At 34.7% G+C, this 18162-nt stretch overlaps 1 protein-coding gene across 3 annotated transcripts in view; it reads left to right on the forward strand.

Moving 5' to 3' along the window:
- Positions 1-18162, forward strand: part of CFAP299 (cilia and flagella associated protein 299) — a 554549-nt gene that overhangs the window by 204534 nt on the left and 331853 nt on the right. The gene's annotated exons all lie outside the window — the stretch shown is intronic.

An 18162-nucleotide genomic window follows, 5' to 3' on the forward strand; every position in this document is an offset into this window, starting at 1 on the left:
ATAGAAAGATAAGGTATATGTAATTAAAATATGTTTATTCTGATAACATATATATTGTTATTTCTAATTCATATATATTCTTAGTCTAGATATCAACTAACTGTACTATAAATAATATCATGTGTTAAAATCAGGATTTTTTTTTCTTGGAGTGGGTTTTAGTTTTATGCATGGAAATTTACATGTACAATTCCTCCGATATTAAACCTAAGATTTTTTTGCACGACTAATACTTAAATTGGTGTGTATGAAAGCTTTTCATGTAAATAATATATCTACTAATATTTTAAAGGAGCTGAAACCATTAATTTACTTAAGATAAAAACATAATGACATTCTGTGTCTTTTGAGGAAGTGTTTAGATACAAATAGTCACTCAAATAATAGAATCTGGTTTGTTTTCTTTATTGGAGCAACATAGCAAATAAATGCTGCCTGGGACATCAATTAATAAAAGGTATTAAAATATTGCTGATTTAAATTGGAAATATGGTGCTAGTTAACTCAAGTTACCACACTTGATTGCTTTTGTAATTAGGAAACTATAAATAGATCCTGCTTTTGCTGAAGTAGAGGGTGTCCTCAAATGGAAATGAAAAAGAAAAATATCTTTTCCCTGGCCCTGACCTGTTAAATGTTTTCATAGCATATATATGTAATTGTGCCACCAACTCTGAGCCAGCCAGGTGAAATTCTCAACCAGAATAGCATGCGCCATTATGCCTTTTATTGGAAATGAGCGGTTTATTTTATTTTCAAGACCTTAAAATCTTCTAATATGTCTCCTAAGTATTTGTATGGTCCAGAAGATTACAAAGGAAACTGTAGAGAGGAAAAGAATTACAGAAAAAAGGAAATATTTTGCTAACATGAAAGCCGACTTTACAAAGATTTAAATATATTTTGAACAAGAGTTTATTACTACATCCAGTAGTTTTATTCTTAGAGTGTATGTGAATGAATAGCTAGTTATGAATGACAGACAAATTTATGAAATGAAAGTAAAATTAAATGTGGCTTTCCATTCATTGAATGTGAAAATTATTTATTTTGATCATAAAGATAAAGGTTTATAATTTTTTTCTACAAGAAATAAATTTCATTCCACACCTTCTAAATAAATACGTGTTCTGGTTATCTATTTCTGCAAAACACACCACAATTTTAAATATCTAATTTGTTTTGCTCACAGTTCTGTGAGTCAGGATTTCAGGAAGGGCTTGGCTGGGCAGCTGGTCTCTGCTCACTTGGTGTCATCTGAGGGGGCCGGAGCTGGCAAGTCCACTTCCAAGATGGCTTCTTCTCTTGTATGATTGGGGCCTCAGCGCTCTCTCTATCAGTCTGTCTCTCTCTCTCTCTTCAAGTGGCAGCTCATTCTCCAGGGCCCCTCCATATGGCTTGGGCTTTTCGCAACATAGTGGTCTCAGTATAGTTGTTTTTCTTACATGGCAGTTGGCTTCTAAGACAGTGGGTTCCAAGAGACAGGAAGAAAAGACACCAGTTCAATTACAAACTGGGTCCAGAACTAGTACAGTGTTATTTCCCTGTATTCAATTCTTCAAAGTAATCAGATTCAAGGAGGTGGAGAAAAAAAGACTACTCCTCTTGCTGAGAGGGATGGCATGGGAACAGTGCATAAGATCGTGTAGGATGGGAGATGTTATTGCTGCCATTTTGGAAGATACAGTCTAGCACAACGTCCAATAAATCTTCTAAAAAGCATTGGTCTAGATGGACAATTTATGATTAGGCCAACTAGTGATGCCCACATATCTCCTTGATCTGAGCATAGGGAGAGACAGGTGAAGATAGAAGAGACCCAAAATTTAAATGTTAAAGTATATAACCCAGAACTTTACTATACCAGCTATCTCTGTTTTCTGTTTTGATCCTCCATCAAATAATGGTGGTAATAATGATAACAGCAATAGTTTTATTTACTGAGTATCTTATATGTGCCAAGCAATGTGCTAAGGGCCTTGCATGAATTATCTTAAAGCCCACAGCAATCCTATTGCATTATATACTGTTGTTATTAATGCTTCTTTTTCATTCTGGATTCATTATGGGCTGCCAAGAACTGCTAAAAGGCAGCAATCAGACATTTCCATCAATGTTGCATTTGTCTAGTGTTCTTTACTTGCTTTTGTTTTTTTACTTGGATATGACATCAATCAGAGTGAGTTCACCTTGTGTACAGTTCTATCTTATATTAAATAGACAAACATGTTGGGTTCCTGTTATTATAAAATTAAGAGAGCTAACAGAACACAGGAAAAGTTAGAAAGAAAAATACATTTGTTAAGTGAAGAATAAACTAAAATGAACATAGGTGTGAATAAACACCATGCATAATGCTTTAGGAGGAATAGAAGACAAAAAGGAGAAAAAAATTTAAAATTACACAGGATGAAGAATTTAAAAGGACTTGAAAGAAAGTAGTAGGAGTTAGATAAAGACTATATAAAAGAATAAAGAACATGGATAACATATATATGCAATAGGAATCCTTGGAGAAGAAAAACTAAAGCAAAGAAATAAAATTAAAACTAAGTATTATTCTTTAAGAAACTTTCTGAAATAGAAGACTTGCAATTACACATTGGAAGCCCTTTCTGGGAAAAAACACAGAAGAGCCAACAACAAGACATGGTCTAGAAAAATGGAATTTACGGAAAAAGAAAAAAAAAGTCTCTGGGAATAAAGGCAAAAAAGCCAAGACTTATGAGGGAAAGAAATTCAGATTGTCATCAGATTTTTCAATGTTCTATGCCAGCAAATAATCGAGTAACATTTAAGAGACTCAAGGAAAGAAAATATGAGCCAAATATTTTATATCCAGCCAGACTAAACTTCGTGTCTAAAGATTCAAAACACACTATCATGGGCATGGAAGAACTTGGGGAGTATTGTTCCCATTAGCCTTTCCTGACGAATTTAGACAGTATGCTTCAGACCACCAAAATGACCAGAAAGACATCAACCAAAGGGCTCGTGGTAAACATTAAATTTATATTTATCTGTAAAACTAAGACTAAATGGGATATAAGGGAGACAGTATAGTATAAAATTTTATAGGCACTGACAATACAGATATAGTAACTATCAAAAATAAGGGAAAGTATACGAAAAATAGAAAAAGTTCACTAACTGCCTTATAGGTATTAACTGAGAGTAAAAGGCATATTATTTCAAATCAGATATTTAGGGATATGAAAGAGTGGGAGAAAAAAATACAGCTAGCCAATTTCGGTATTCTTCATAGTAGGAACAGTGAACATTAGCTAAAAAAAGGGGCGAGGACAAGAGTTTCATATAAAGGTAATCATCTGAACAAAATATAAGCCTTTCTTAATGCCAGGAAATATATAAAGAAATGTAACCAAGTAGACTTCATAGTGAAAAACTGTGTGTGCACGTGTGTGTGTATTTATGATGCAATATGAATCAAAATGACATATATATTATAATAAAAGCAAGATGACAAAAGCTAAGGTCAAATTTATCAAGCATATCAATATATGTAAGTGAATCTAGTTCAACCATAAAAACAAAACAGTCCGTATTTTATACAAAGACACATTCAAACTAAAGAAATACAGAAATGTAAAAATAAAGAACACAAGTATTCTAGACAAACACAAATAAAAGAGTAAGAGTTACAATTTTGATATCGCACAAATTAGTATAGTCGTCTCTTGGTATCCGTAGGAGATTGGCTCCTGGACCCCATGGATACCAAAATTCGCAAATGCTCCAGTCCCTTATATGAAAAGGCATAGTATTTGCATATAACCTATGCACATCCTCCTATATACTTTAAATCATCTCTAGATTACTTTTAATATCTAGTAGAATGTAAGTGCTATGTAAATAGTTGTTATACTGCATTGTTTAGGGAATAATGACAAGGAAAAAATGTCTGTACACGTGCAGTACAGATGCAGCCATCACAGGCCTTTGGATCCTCCTCCACTGGTTGGCTCTGTGGATGTGGAACCTTTGGATACAGGGGTCCGACTGTATTCAAATCAAAAAGCATTAACAGACAATGAAGGACAAATTATAATGCTTAAAGCTATAGTGCACCATTGTAGAAATAAGAGTTATTAATAATTGCCCAATTAATTACCCAATAACACAAATTTATAAAGCAGAAACCACAGTGGAGGAAATGATAAATAGCAGAAAACACTAGTAATAGGAGACTTGAACACATTTCTCCCAATCCAGAACAGAGGAAATGGACAAATATTTACTCAAGAGATAAAAGACAATATAAATAATAAGATATTTTTATAAATGTATAGTCAACTCTAAACTCTGATAACAGACTTCCCTTTACACGTCCACATGGAACATTCTCCAGATTGGACTGTATCTTGCCCACACATGTACACCAAAAATAATCCGTTTAATTAATTTCACCACCCCATTACCACAAAGATCATTATCAGACCACAATTCAATAAAGACATTAATAATGATAACAACAAAAAGTCTTTTCAAGTGGAACATTTAAAAACATCTGTTTAAATAACTCTTGAGTCAAAGAGGAAACAAAAAAAGAAATGGCAGTATTTCTTAAAAATAAGAATAGTGAAAATATAGCTGTCAGAATCTATGGGATACAGTTAAAACTGTTTTCAGAGAAAAATCTATAACATTAAATATCTATATCAAAAAAATGAAAAAATAAAAACAAATGGATTAAGCACCCAACTCAAAAAGTAGAAAAAGGCCTACAAAGTACCCCACAAAAGAAAAAGTAAGATGTTAAAAATCCAAATGAGTGAGTAAGAAAAATGTAGAATTAATGAGAAATCCAAATGCTAGTTCTTTGGGGAAAAAAAATCAACAAAATAGTCAAACCACTAGCTAACCCAATTAAGACAAAAGGGAGGAACTACAAATATGTAAAATGAGAAATGACTAGGAGGGGTCTAACTATTAAAACAGAAAACTTGACTACTTTACACTACGCTATGAAAATAAATTTGTAAACATTAGATGAAATAGATGTTTTCTAGAAAAATGCACCTATCCAAAATAGGCCACAGTAGAGATTAACTGTCTAAATAGATTAATTATTACAGACAAAAATAGAATAGGTGGCACACAGTATAATAGTTTTTATGAGTTCAATTTGGTGATCAGTCATCAAACACATGATTTTAATCTAATACTACATTTAATTAGCTTAATAGAAAATTTAGGACTGGAGATAAGGCAAGTAGAGCATCTTCCTCTCTTTGAAAGGCATAGCAGTAATTCAGGTACACAGCATCTACAGGAGCCAGGGTGCACGTGGATTACCACGACACGGAGAAGCTGCAACTCCAGTTTCATGCCTATCTTTCACACCATTCTAGACAAGGCCTGCATTTCGACTTAAAAGTCCCTCAAGCAGTGCAGTCCCACACAGCACATAGAACGGGTACAAAATTCCATATCTTTTTCAATTCTGTAGTTGTAAAGAAAACAGTACTGTGAGAATGGATTAGAAGTCATTCTCCTAGACAGGCCTGGATTGGCACAGGCCTGAGGTTAACTGTTGATTCAGAGTAGTTAAGGAGCTCCACCAAAAAAAGACCTCCAGACACGAATAGTTTCACAGGAATTCCACAAATTTTTAAATATCAGATAGTCCCAGATGCTACTTAGACTATTTCAGAGCATTGAAAAAGAAGGAAAACTTTGAAATTCATCTTATGAAGTGTGTTTAACATCAATTAACAAACCTTACAAAGCTTATGCCTAAAGAGATATCTACTGATTAACCTTTCTTATGAATGTGATGCAAAAATCTTAAATAAAATCCAACAGTGCATTAAAAAATATTACATCACGATTAAGTGGAGTTTATTCTAGGAATACAAAGGTGATTCAATAGGAGATAGGAAACAATATAATCCATCAAATAAATAGGGCTAAGGAGAAAAATCGTTAGCATTTCTATTTTGGTTATTTATCGCTGCAAATCAAACCTCCCCAAAACTCAGTGGTTGATAATAATAACAATTATTTATTTATTTGTTCATGATTTCTGCAAGTTGGGCAGGTCTTGGGGATAGCTTATCTTTACTCCATGTGTTATCTGTTGGGGCTGGAATAGCCAAGATGGCTCCTTCAATTACATGTCTTCTCAGCAGGGAGGACTGGAACAACTGGGGGCTGGCCAAACATCTATCTTTCTTCACGTGAATTCGCCACATAGCTGGTTTACGCTTCCATATAACATAATGGATTCAGGGTAGGTGCACTTTTTACATGGTGGCTGGTTTCCCCAAAGTGCAAAAGTGGAAGCTTTCAGGCCTTTTTAATGTCACTCCTGCCATATTATATAGGTCAAAGAGAGGAGAAATAGTTTCCTGTTCTTAATGGGGGGAGAGCAAAGCTTACATTACAAAAGAACATGTGAGATGGGAGTTATTGTTGCACCTATCTTTATAAACACAAGCTATGACATTTAGAAATTTAAAGTAATCCTGGTAAATGATCATCAGTTTTTGAGTGTTTTTTTCTTTTTTTTGGAACTGGACAATTTAATTATAAAATTTATTTGGAAAAAGCAAATAAGCAAGAATATCCACAAAAATCCTAAAAAAGAATAACAATGAGAGGGGCTAGCTTTACCGGATATCAAAACATGTAACTTCTGTAATCAATGTAATGTGGTACTGATGCATGAACAGACAAAGCAATGGAACAGAATAGAAAACACAGAAGTAGACTAAAGGGTATATGGAAATTCATTATATGATAAAGACATCATCTCAAATCAGTTGAAAAAAACCAGAGATAGACTTTTAAATAATTGGTGTTGGGATAACTGAATAGCTAAATGGAAAAAGTTAAAACTGGATCAATTTATCACACAGTACATCAGGGTAAATTCCAAAGAATTAGAAATATAGTGTTAAATACAAAGGAAACCATTCAAGATCTAGAAGAAAACATGGATGATTTCCTCTATAATCTGTAAATGATTCAAAATCCATAGTCAATAAGGGAAGGATTGATGACACTTATAAATCATCTTAATAACATAAAAATGAAACATTTTCTTGGTAAAATGCACCATAAGCAAAGTAGAATGACAAATGAAAAACTGGGAAAAATATTTGCAACTTGTTTCATAGAGAAGATCCAAAATTCTTCATGTTTAAAGAGTAAAATACAGAAGAGGCCAATAATACTATAGAAAAATGAGGTATCAACATACAGTTCACAGAAAAAGAAATGCAAATTGTCTCTAAACATGTGAAAATATGTTCACTTTTGTTTATAATAAGAAAATACAAAAAGTATACTAAGCTATGGTTTCTCACCTATCAGAGCAGCAAAAATCTAAAAGCTGTACAACATGCTTTGTTAAGAGGCTATGCGGAAACTGACACTCTCATAAATTGTAGGGGGGACTGCAAAATACCCTAACCCCATTGAAGAAGAATTTGATAATATTTAACAAAATAAAATATTCATGCACTCTTTGACCAGCAATCCTACTTCTAGAAGTTTATCCTAAAAATATACTGCAAAAATATGAAGTGATCTATGCACAGAGCTATACACTGAAGCAATATTTATCACAGCAAAAAACAAGAGACAAACCAAATGACCATCAGTAGCTAAATGACTAAACCATGATATATTCCTACAATGGAGTAATGTGCAACTAAAAGAGTAGTGAGAATGTCTCTTACTACTGTGGTGTAATTCCCTGAATATAATGCTAAGTGAAAAGGCAAGGTTAAAGTAAATGCGTATAGGGTGCTACTATTTACATAAATAAATACATAGCTAGCTAGATATGCTTATCTTAAAAGTAATAGCTTAAAAAGCAATATGAGGCTAATCCTTTTTTTTTTTTTTAAATGATGGTATATGTAGAAGGAAGGGAATGGAGTAGGGTAGAGGGAACTGGACAAGATGCAAGCTAGACTTTTCTAAATCTCTGAATTGTAGATTTGAATTTAGAATTCTATAAATATTTTGTATGATTATTTGTCACAATTTAAAATATCTTAAAAATTGAAATAAAATCAACAAACGAACCTAATTGTGTATCTAGCTGGTATCATAGCTATAAAGAAAGGACATTTTTCCAAGTGAAGTGACTTTAAAACATAGTAATCTGGCCAATTCATCCCTCATGGGATATACCCTGAGGGCAAAAAGATCTGCAAAAAATCTTAAAGTGTTTTCAATAAGCATATTGTTGATGATAATATTGTCAATTTTATTTTGAAACTATATTTGTGATAAAGCAAAGGAGTTATTATGTTGGTGTTTTTGAACCTCAGGATTTTTAGTTTGGATGACAGGAGATTGCAGCTGTCATGGGAACACATCTCACATAGGGAGTGTAATTAGCTGAGGGCCCCATCAGATGGTCTTTGAAATCTGTTGTGCGTTTGCACCAAGGCCACGCCTCCCATGGGCTGCTTTCCCCCAATGACTGAGTGTGGCAGGGTGTTATGAGAGGTTCGGGGATTCGATCGGAGATGTAAAAGACGCTCTCCATTCCAAACAAATGAACGAAGGTATATTTTATTATATAGAGGATAGTAAAGGTGATAGTCTGCAAACAGATCAGAATAGGTCAAATATTAAGAGGGAAAAAACATCAGCTCGACTGAAAAGGGAAAACATCCATATCGACTGAAGAGAAATGACACAAATCAACCGGAAAGAGAAACACCAGGTTGACCGAAAAGAGAACACATCAAATCAATTACTTCACATCAAATCAATTATTCACAATATTTACATCCCATTGCCGGGAGAGTCCTGTCAATTGACGCGGCTGGGCAAGGATCATGCGTCCTGGGCAAGGCGTCCCTTCCATAGGTGGAACTCTCACCAGGTCTCAGTTTCCAGCAGTTTTTATACCATCAATAATTTTCAGAGTAAGCAATTACAGAGTTTGCAGAGCAAGCATTTAGTGTTTCCATGCACAAATGGTTATCAGTGGCGTACGTGCACTGAGCCCCCTGGCTAACGTCCCAGCCCAGTAATTGTGTACGTGCATTGTTCTCTCTGGTTACCACCCTAGCCCGGCACAAATGGCCAGTCCATCCCGTGCTACGACGCTCCAAGAGCCTTGAAATGTTACAACTTGCAACTCTCTCCGTGGGAGAAAGGCCAGTTCCCGGGAAAAGGCCAGTTCCCTCCACACAGAAAGCAGCTTTATATTTCTTTGTGCGTTGGTGGCCATAGGTCAATGGAGCGGCCAAACATGGTTGTACTCGTGTTAAGACACAGGGGTATGAAGGTGGACTCATATCTGGGAGCCATAACTCTTTACTGGCTGACTTTGGGTCAAGGACATGGATATGGCTTGCTGAACCTTCCTTAGACTACACAGCAGTCTAGGATGCTTCCATCCAACTCTCTCTCTCTCATTCTAATGTTATCCCATCCTCTCTACACTCTCTTTATCACTAGAGGTCCAACGTGCCTCCTAGTACTGCAAGTTTTATTAAAAGAGTAACACAGGGGTTTATACAGAGGCCATCATGCAGCAAGACTTCTTAACAGTCTTCTTTAGGTATCTTTCTCCCCACAGTTCCACACCAATACCCTCTTCTTCCTTACAGTCCCTTCCCTCTTTTGTATACTCCTCTGCTCTGAGCATGCAAGTGCCCACCATTTCTGATGCTTCACAATCCCTACCACCTTGTAGAGTTGTTGAGAAATGCAGTATGGGCTTCTGCTTTGACTGCTTTTCTCTGGTAAGGAGTTGCCCCCTGGAATTCCATTGTATCAAATTCTCCACCTCCTTATATAAAATCTTTCAAATATTGTTATCTAGAGACACACACACACAGACTAGGTGTATATAGCACAAAGATACTGAGCCTGAAGACCTTCATCTTTCTACAAGCCTTATTTGCTCAGCGTTCTATGAAGCAATGAGGCTCATTCCCACAGATAGAGAGGAGTCTGCAGGCAGGCATGTCAAACAAGAGGTTGCTTTCCTTGCTTTCTATTTGCTCATTGGCTTTCACTGTAAACATAAACAAAAGATCAGGAAGTATATTTCAAATCAGATAGAAGATTTAGCTACCTCCCAGAAGAGAGTAAAAGTCAAGTCTTATTTTGATTTATTTTCAGAATAAAATAAAACACATTCAGAGACTAAAAACATTTGTTTCCTCCCTAAGCAACCTTTTTTCCCCCTTAAAGTGTGACAACATCTTAACTTACCATATTTAAAAATTAACTAGAACTTGCCAGATGTACAAAAAAACGAGGAGTTCAGAGACACTTTCTCACACAGAAGCCAACCCATTTTGTCCCCTCAAAGAAAAGCACAAGTTTTCATCCAGGGAGAGTAGAGTTTGACTGATGTAAGATACCACAGATTTCAGGACTCCCATGTGGGTTTTCCCCAGAATAGAAAGTGAAAAGAAACAGCTGTCTAGTGTGCATGTTAGCGCTTCTCATCGTTCTTCTGTGTGCTTCTGACAGTTGAAGTTCTTCCCAGAGATGCTGATAGCTTTACTGTGCATTTGATAATTTAAAAACTCTTTCACATAGAAAAGGGTGGGGAAAGTGGTGCCATTTATCTTCTCGACAGAAATTTGATTCTCATCCCTTCTCACCAATAAATGAATCTCATTTCTCAAGTAGTCTTCTCCTTTTCTGAAAGTTATTAGAATATAAATTGATGACATCCTGGAAATTCCATGGAAATCAGTATGTAGAGTAAAAATTCCTAAACCATAAATCTCTCTAAATGCAATTGTGACTGACCTGACTCCTAAGGAACATTGTTTCAATTAAATTAAAAAAAAAAAAGAAAAGTCACCAAGAATAGCTTACAAGGAAAGATAGGAGACTCAAAAACCTCACACTGGATTTAGCTCTGCTATTTTTTCCCTCTTAGATCTTTAAAAAATAATCCCTCAGATATTAAAGGTAGATTCTCCTGTTGAATTGATGCTCAAAGGAAAAAACTTGAAATTGTTCTCTGGTTGCTTTTTTTTCCTTCTGTACAATTTCTAGTATTCATGTAGCTTTCAGAGGACATACAATTCAGACAAAATAGTATGTACATACAAAACATAAAAGTAATCAGAGAAATGCAAATTAAAAGCACAAGGAGATACCAGTGCAAACACACTGAATTGCTTAAGAGAGAGCTCTCACTAGAAGCAGACCATGCAGGTACCCTGACCTCTAACTTCCAGCCTCCAGAACTGTGAAAAAATAAATTTCTGTTGTTTAAGCCACCCAGTCTGTGGTATTTTGTTATGGCAGAGTGAACTGACTATACAGAGTAAAGATACAATAATACATTGAGAGAAGGAATGTGAAGATTTACCAACGTTAGAGATGTTTATAAAACTTTATTTAAGGAAAAGTAAGATTTTTTTCTCTTAATTTATGTGAAAAAACAAAGCAAAAAGATATTGTGTTGTCCTGGAGAAAATGTACAAGATCATCTCTCTCTGACAAAGCAATAGGTGTTGTATATCAAAGTACGATAAAAATATATCTCCCATATTTAATACTGAAATAAATTGTCTAAAAATCCATATATTGTGATAAATAAAATCATATATATATACACATATATTATATATATAAATGAGCTAACATCTGTTGCCAATCTTACTCTTTTTGCTTGAGGAAGATTCGCTCTGAACTAATATCTGTGCCAGTCTTTCTCTGTTTTGTATGTGGGTTGCTGCAACAGCATGGCCGCCAATGAGTGGTGTAGGTCCGCGCCTGGGAACCAAACCTGAGCCACCAAAGCAGAGCGTGCTGAACTTAATCACTAAGCCACAGGGCTGGCCCCTAAAATCATATTTTTTTAATCAGGTTTATGAACAGTTTTCCATTTTGTCCTCTAAAAATAATCAAATTTATATTATTTGAGACCATACAAATACAAACACATACAAATAGTTTTGTTAGTAAACTTATTCATGGAAAATAAAGCTGTTTCTGGAAACTACTTTTTCATAGATGTGTGCTTGTTTGTCAAGAAGATAATATTATCAAATTTTTGTAGTAAACTTTTACTCATCTACTGTTTTTTACTTTACTCTCCACTAAATTTTTCTAAACCGAGTATACCAAAACATCATTTCAAGGTAACTGAGGCACAGAGAGGTTGAATTACATATTCAAACAAGTACTAACGGGTTGAATTTAAATTCTAGAAATATGAAATGTAGGCTATGTCAGAGTTCACTGGCTTTAAAAGAAATCAAAACTACCTCTGAAAAGAGCAGTTGATCAGAATTCCAGTCTAGACCAGAATGATGATTATGGTTGATTAGCTTACCGAAGAGGTCTGAAGACTACCAGACTCTAATAACTCCCGGGGGCAGCTCCAGAGGAAGGTTGCATACCTGACCCCACTCCTACCCTTGCTAATTCAGGTTTCTTTTCCCCAGTGAATTCTCATTGTTTTCATGATATGAAAATATTATGATATAAATATGATGTTTTCATATGTTATGAGGCTTTAGTATAGTAGAAGAAAGCCATGGAATCAGTGGTATCTAGATTAAAAACTGAATATGAACTGATTATAATCAAGTTCATCTCTGAAGTAGAAATAAACATGTCCTCCTTTAGGGCTTGATTTGAAGTTAATTGAAAGTATTTGCAAAATACCTAGCACAGAGCCTAGTACAAAGACTGTCCAAAAGATCAAAAGTATTGCTATTGAGATAGATTTAATCTTAGATTTGATTTAGTGATTATTCAGAAACTGCTTATTAGACTACATCGTAACAATTAATCAAATTTTGCCTATTAGAACACTCCCAATTTTACGTTTAAAATTCTAAGATGACTAATAAGTCATAAATATTTGCTGAAAGACTTTATAATCTTTAAAATAAGTGAACTCAATAACTCTTGAAAATAAGTTTCTATTTTAACAGTTTTCCAAATTTTTTCTCTTCTGTTATTTATTCTTTTTCTTGTAATGTCAATGTAGTAATGTGAATATATGTGATACACAAACAACATGAATCATAAAACAAGTAGCCTAATTGTTGAGAATTAAGAATATATTTAGAGTCATTCATGTATGATTGTATAAATACGTTTAGCTAATGATTAAACATGGTTGGTAAAAATTAACTCATCCATGTAACTTTTACCCCATTTTGAAAGTGTGGTGGAGTGTAAACAACAAAGATGGAGTATTTGCCTTTATAAAACTTATAACACTAAGATTTTGTAACAGACCTGCTTCACTTCTTGAGGAAGTAACTCTTTTTGTAATATTTATTTAAGCAAGGTTTCTCAGGTCACTGACTGTTAAATAAACCTAGTTAAGTAAGAGTAATGCATAGTAAAGATTTAAGAATTCCTTACCACACACTCTGCATTAACTCTCTTTTCCAGTATTTCCCCTTGCTGAGAAGTTTCAGGTTCTCAGATGTAGCATGATATAATAATTGATTATTTATATAACTTTTTTACTTTGCTGCAAATAGCTTAGGGGTTATAGACCTTATCCTTTTTCTTCCCAGTTTATGTAACAAAATACTTTTATTTTCCTCGTAGAGGTTATAGGAAAAGATATATAAGTCTGTGTATGTAAGACTTGAATAATGGTAAAAAAGGGACAGCATGATCTTAATGTATTGTTGGTAACACAGTCACATTTCTTAGACTAATTATAAATTAATGGTGTTTGATGACTGATGAGAGTATGATCATTTTAAATCACAAGTTTTACAGCTGCTCGGGGGCTTAGAGATGATTTAGCCCATCATGAAACCCAGGTTCAGAAAAATGTGGTGACTTGGACTAATAGTTGGTGAATGAACAGGAATTAAAGACTGATGCCCCATCTTATATTTCAGTTAATTTCTGTTATCTCATGTTCCATTTAAAAGATTTAAATTTCTGACTATTTAAAAAAATAATTCATTTTAATTACATCAGTAATACAGTTTCCTGGAAAATCCTTAGGCTATTACAGGTAAGGTTAAAGTCCAATTTGATCACCAAACAAATCCCACAACATCTTTTTTCAGAAGGGTAAGCAAATTTCATATGGTGAATGTATCTATTTGGATTAGATTTAGTTAAAAATAGTGGTTGAAACAAAATATAAATTCTTTTCACTCTCATATTCCAGAAGTCCAGATGGTGTCAGTCAAGGCTGGGTTGGTGCTCCAAGGTGTCAGAGACCCTGCTCCTTTCTCTTGGTTCTCCATAATAGTGGCCTTCAGTTTAAGTCAGGATGGCAGCTGGAGCAACAGTCATTATATTGCATTCCAATCTCAGGAGAAAGTGTATCGTCCCCCCTTTAAGTATACTTCCTAGAAGTTAAACAACATTTTCACTTAGATCACATTGTGCAAAAGTTAGTCACATGGACATACCTAGCTGCAAGAGAGGCTAGGAAATGTAGTCTTTATTCCAGGAAGCTACATGCCCAGGTAAAACTGGGGCTTCATTTTCATGGAAGAAAGGAGAACAGTGTCTGCCATAGTAAGTGTCCATGCACAGCAAGAATGCTACTGCTTATTACTTCCGTCTCCTGTCCAGCTGAGATATCTGCTAAAAACCTTAGTCATTAGCAAGAGATCCAGGCCTTGTAGAATATTAGGAGTTCCTTCCACATTAGTGAATGGTACTTAGAAATCTATTCTTCTGGCTTTTCATGTCTGATATATCTGGAGATAATTTTTATCTTCCTTGGCACTCTCATAAGCATCTATTCCAGAAACAATAACAACAATAGCAATAAAACAGTAAGTTGCAAAATATGTAATAAAATGAACAACTCACCAAATAATACTATAATGTTTTTATGGGTATACGAATATATATGTAAACTATAGAAAATAACCTTGAAGTATGCATGCAAAACTGATAGATGGTTACCTTTGGTGTTGTGGGATTAGGGTTGGTGATCAAAGGACTTTAAGTTTTCTGTAATATTCCAAAGATTTACAACAAAATGAGATGTGTTTCGGGAGGTGGGAGGAGTGTAGAGTAGACTTAACCACGTGGAAACCTTTAGAAACTCTGGCGTATCCTAACTGGATAGGCATTGTATCATTTACAGGTTTTGGTTGTGAGCAATAGAAATCAATTCTAACGAACTAAATCAAAAAAGGAAATTTATTGGAGGATCACCGATTGTCATAGATCTGAAGAAAAAGTTGAATGATAAGGCTATGTCATAAGAATTAAAGATAGTCACTGCAACTCCAGCTGCTTTTCATTCTTGTGTCTCTCTGTTTATGATGTACATTCCCATGACGTGAAGTGATGTTGGTCAAGCTTGAGGCATATTCGTTAGCTGAGGTTTGGGAGTAAGAGTTGCAAGTAAGCCGGTACCTTGATTGACTGTTCTACCAAAGCATAGGATGTGGGAGGACCATTGCCCAAATGAAAATCAGGCTTCTGTTACTGAGAAAAAGGGGAGGGATGTTAGGGAGGCAAAAACAACAGGTGTCTAAACTATCACAGAAGAACACATTCTGATGTGTATTTCATTCCTTCAACCATAAGTTTTAGAATGTTCTGTGGGTATGTGGGAGAAGGTTCTGTGTTAGAGCTAAAATTACTGATCTTAATTTTCGAAAGAGTCCTTTCTTGGTTATATTGCAGTGAACCAAATTGTTTAACAACCTTTCTGTATTTTTAAAGTTCACTCAGAAATTGTTCTCTTTATTGCTCTTATTTACTGAGCTATCTACTCTCAACTTTTTTTAGGTTACATTATAGGAAGCAAGGGGTGCATGGGCTACTGTTTATAAATATTTGCTACTGTTCCCTGGGCAGGATTATACTTTCCCATTCCATTGATTTCGGGCTTGGCCATAGTACTTGCTTTGGCCAATAAAATGTGAATGGAAGTGACATGTGTCTGTTACAATTAGACCCTCTAGGGGCTGGTGTGTGGCCATGTTCTCTTTTCCCTCTGCTCAGTAACCAAAGATGTTTCTGATAGAGGCTGTTTCATCAGCCTCCCAGTTCATCCCTCCCAGGTGAAGAGCCGCGGTCAATCTGCTGTTGATGCACAGCATAATTGAAAAATAATCCTTTGTAACTGTAAGCCACTGATATTTGGGCCATTTGTCACTAAAGCATAACCTAACTAGTCCTGACTGATGCACTTGTAAAATGAATTCTCTGTTTAAACTTCATGGAGAATTTCTGATTTTAAAAACAGACCATAAGTAGGAAATTAGGTAGAAACTGACCAAATGATTAGAAGATTATCATGTGAGCAATGGAGAAACAATACATATTTTCTGGGCAAGCAACTGACAAAATAAATTTGATATTTTAGTGGTTTAATATCAGAGCAGTGCATAGATATATCGTAATATGGAAAACTTGCTTTTGGACAGAACAATGGATAAGAAAATTTCTCAAATATCTGATTCTCTCCATTGGTACTAATTAGTGGTTATTTTTTATGTATATTTTGATATATGGATTTTTAGTTGATATTGATGCTACAAGCCAAGGCACATAAAGCTAGAAATGTAAAAGCACACTAGGTAGGATCAATTTAAAGGGTTACATTTCTAGATCAACAAAATAATCAGTAGGTTCCATATTGTGCACATCTATATTGATTTAATGAAACCTGGTAGCAATCTCTTCATAAAAAGAAATCACTAGGTCCATTTTACCTCTTAAATCTTTCTCAAATCTACCCCTTCCTATCCTGGATAGGAAGGGATAGATTTAAATTAGGTCTTCATCATCTCTTACTAAAGATTTGTAATAGCGCCCTAGTTAATCCTTCCAGTGTTGCCCTCCCTTCAGGCTGTATTTCTCACAACTGCTGAATATTCGTTCTAAAACATGAACTTGACCATCTTATTTCCTTGCATAAGACCCTTGTGGTTCAACATCTCCTGGAAGACAAGATTCAAGCTTCTTAACGTAGCATACAAGGCCCTCCTGGAAAGGCATTAAGGCCTGGTGGTTATGAGAATGAGTTCTAGAACTAGACTGCCTGGGTATGAATATAGGTTCTGCTCCTACTAGTGGTGTGGCCTTAACTAAATGTTTTATAACAATATGTCTATAAAAATGTTAGCTTTTATTAATATTATATGGTTTCTCCCTCACTTCCTACACTTACTTTCTGACTGCTTTGCAATTACCCAAGGGCACTTTGCAGTTTTACATCTCTGTTCTTTTGTTCCTTTGTAGTTACTGATACCTCTCTCCCTCTTCCACCATACTTCTCTTAAACTGGCTGATGCTGTCTCATCTTTTAACATTTAGTCAATAATTGCTTTAAAGATTAAGATTAAGTGACTTTTCCTTGAATAGGTAGGATATTTATCTTATGAATTCCTCTGATATCCATCCACATCTCTATTATTACAGTTATCACATGGTATGATATTATAGTGTTGATGTATCTATTCACCTCTATAAGACCACAGGCAACTTGAGAGCAGGAATTATGTCTCATCTATCTTTGTGCCTGGTACAGTTCCTGGTACACAGTAGACACATAATAAAAATGTTTGTTCAATATAGAGGAAATTGCCATATGAAGAAAGGATTATTATTTTGCAAATCACTCTTGAACTCGCTTTTCATTATGTGGTTCAATGTTGCTTGATCGAGATCTTTGTGATAAATTTCCTTTAAAATTTACTTCCAGAGAAAGTTATTCCTCTCTTGAATTCTTAATGCTTCCATTTTATCTGAGCATGATAACTCAAGGTAGTTTCCTTTCTTGTTTTGATTATCCCTACTTATAGAGCTAATATTAATGCTATATTTCAGTAACCGAATTGGCTTGTGTGTCTAGTATTTTAATTTTCTTATATTAAATAAGTTGTACTTAAATTATAGGCAATTTAAAATTATTGTGGGTAGTGAGGGGTATAAATATATTGAATTTTCATGGCATGATAAAAAGAATAAAATGGACATGTAAATGAAATTAACTATATCTGGCAGAGGTATTGATATGGACGTGTATATTATTTATAGACTTGATTCCAATTATTTGTAAATAAAGACTTTATAACTGTGTGAAATTAAATTGAGGAATCTGGTAGATTATAATAATTGTGTATGGCTTATAATGATTGTGTATAATGTGTATATCTTTTTAGTGTTATAAGGAAATTGTCACTTGGAATAAAGAAGCATAATTGTTGGCCCCGTTGGCCCCAGAGTATTTTAAGT

This window comes from Ceratotherium simum, chromosome 8 (genome assembly GCF_057802395.1).
Source record: "Ceratotherium simum simum isolate JZ-2026a chromosome 8, ASM5780239v1, whole genome shotgun sequence".
Classification (NCBI taxonomy): domain Eukaryota; kingdom Metazoa; phylum Chordata; class Mammalia; order Perissodactyla; family Rhinocerotidae; genus Ceratotherium; species Ceratotherium simum.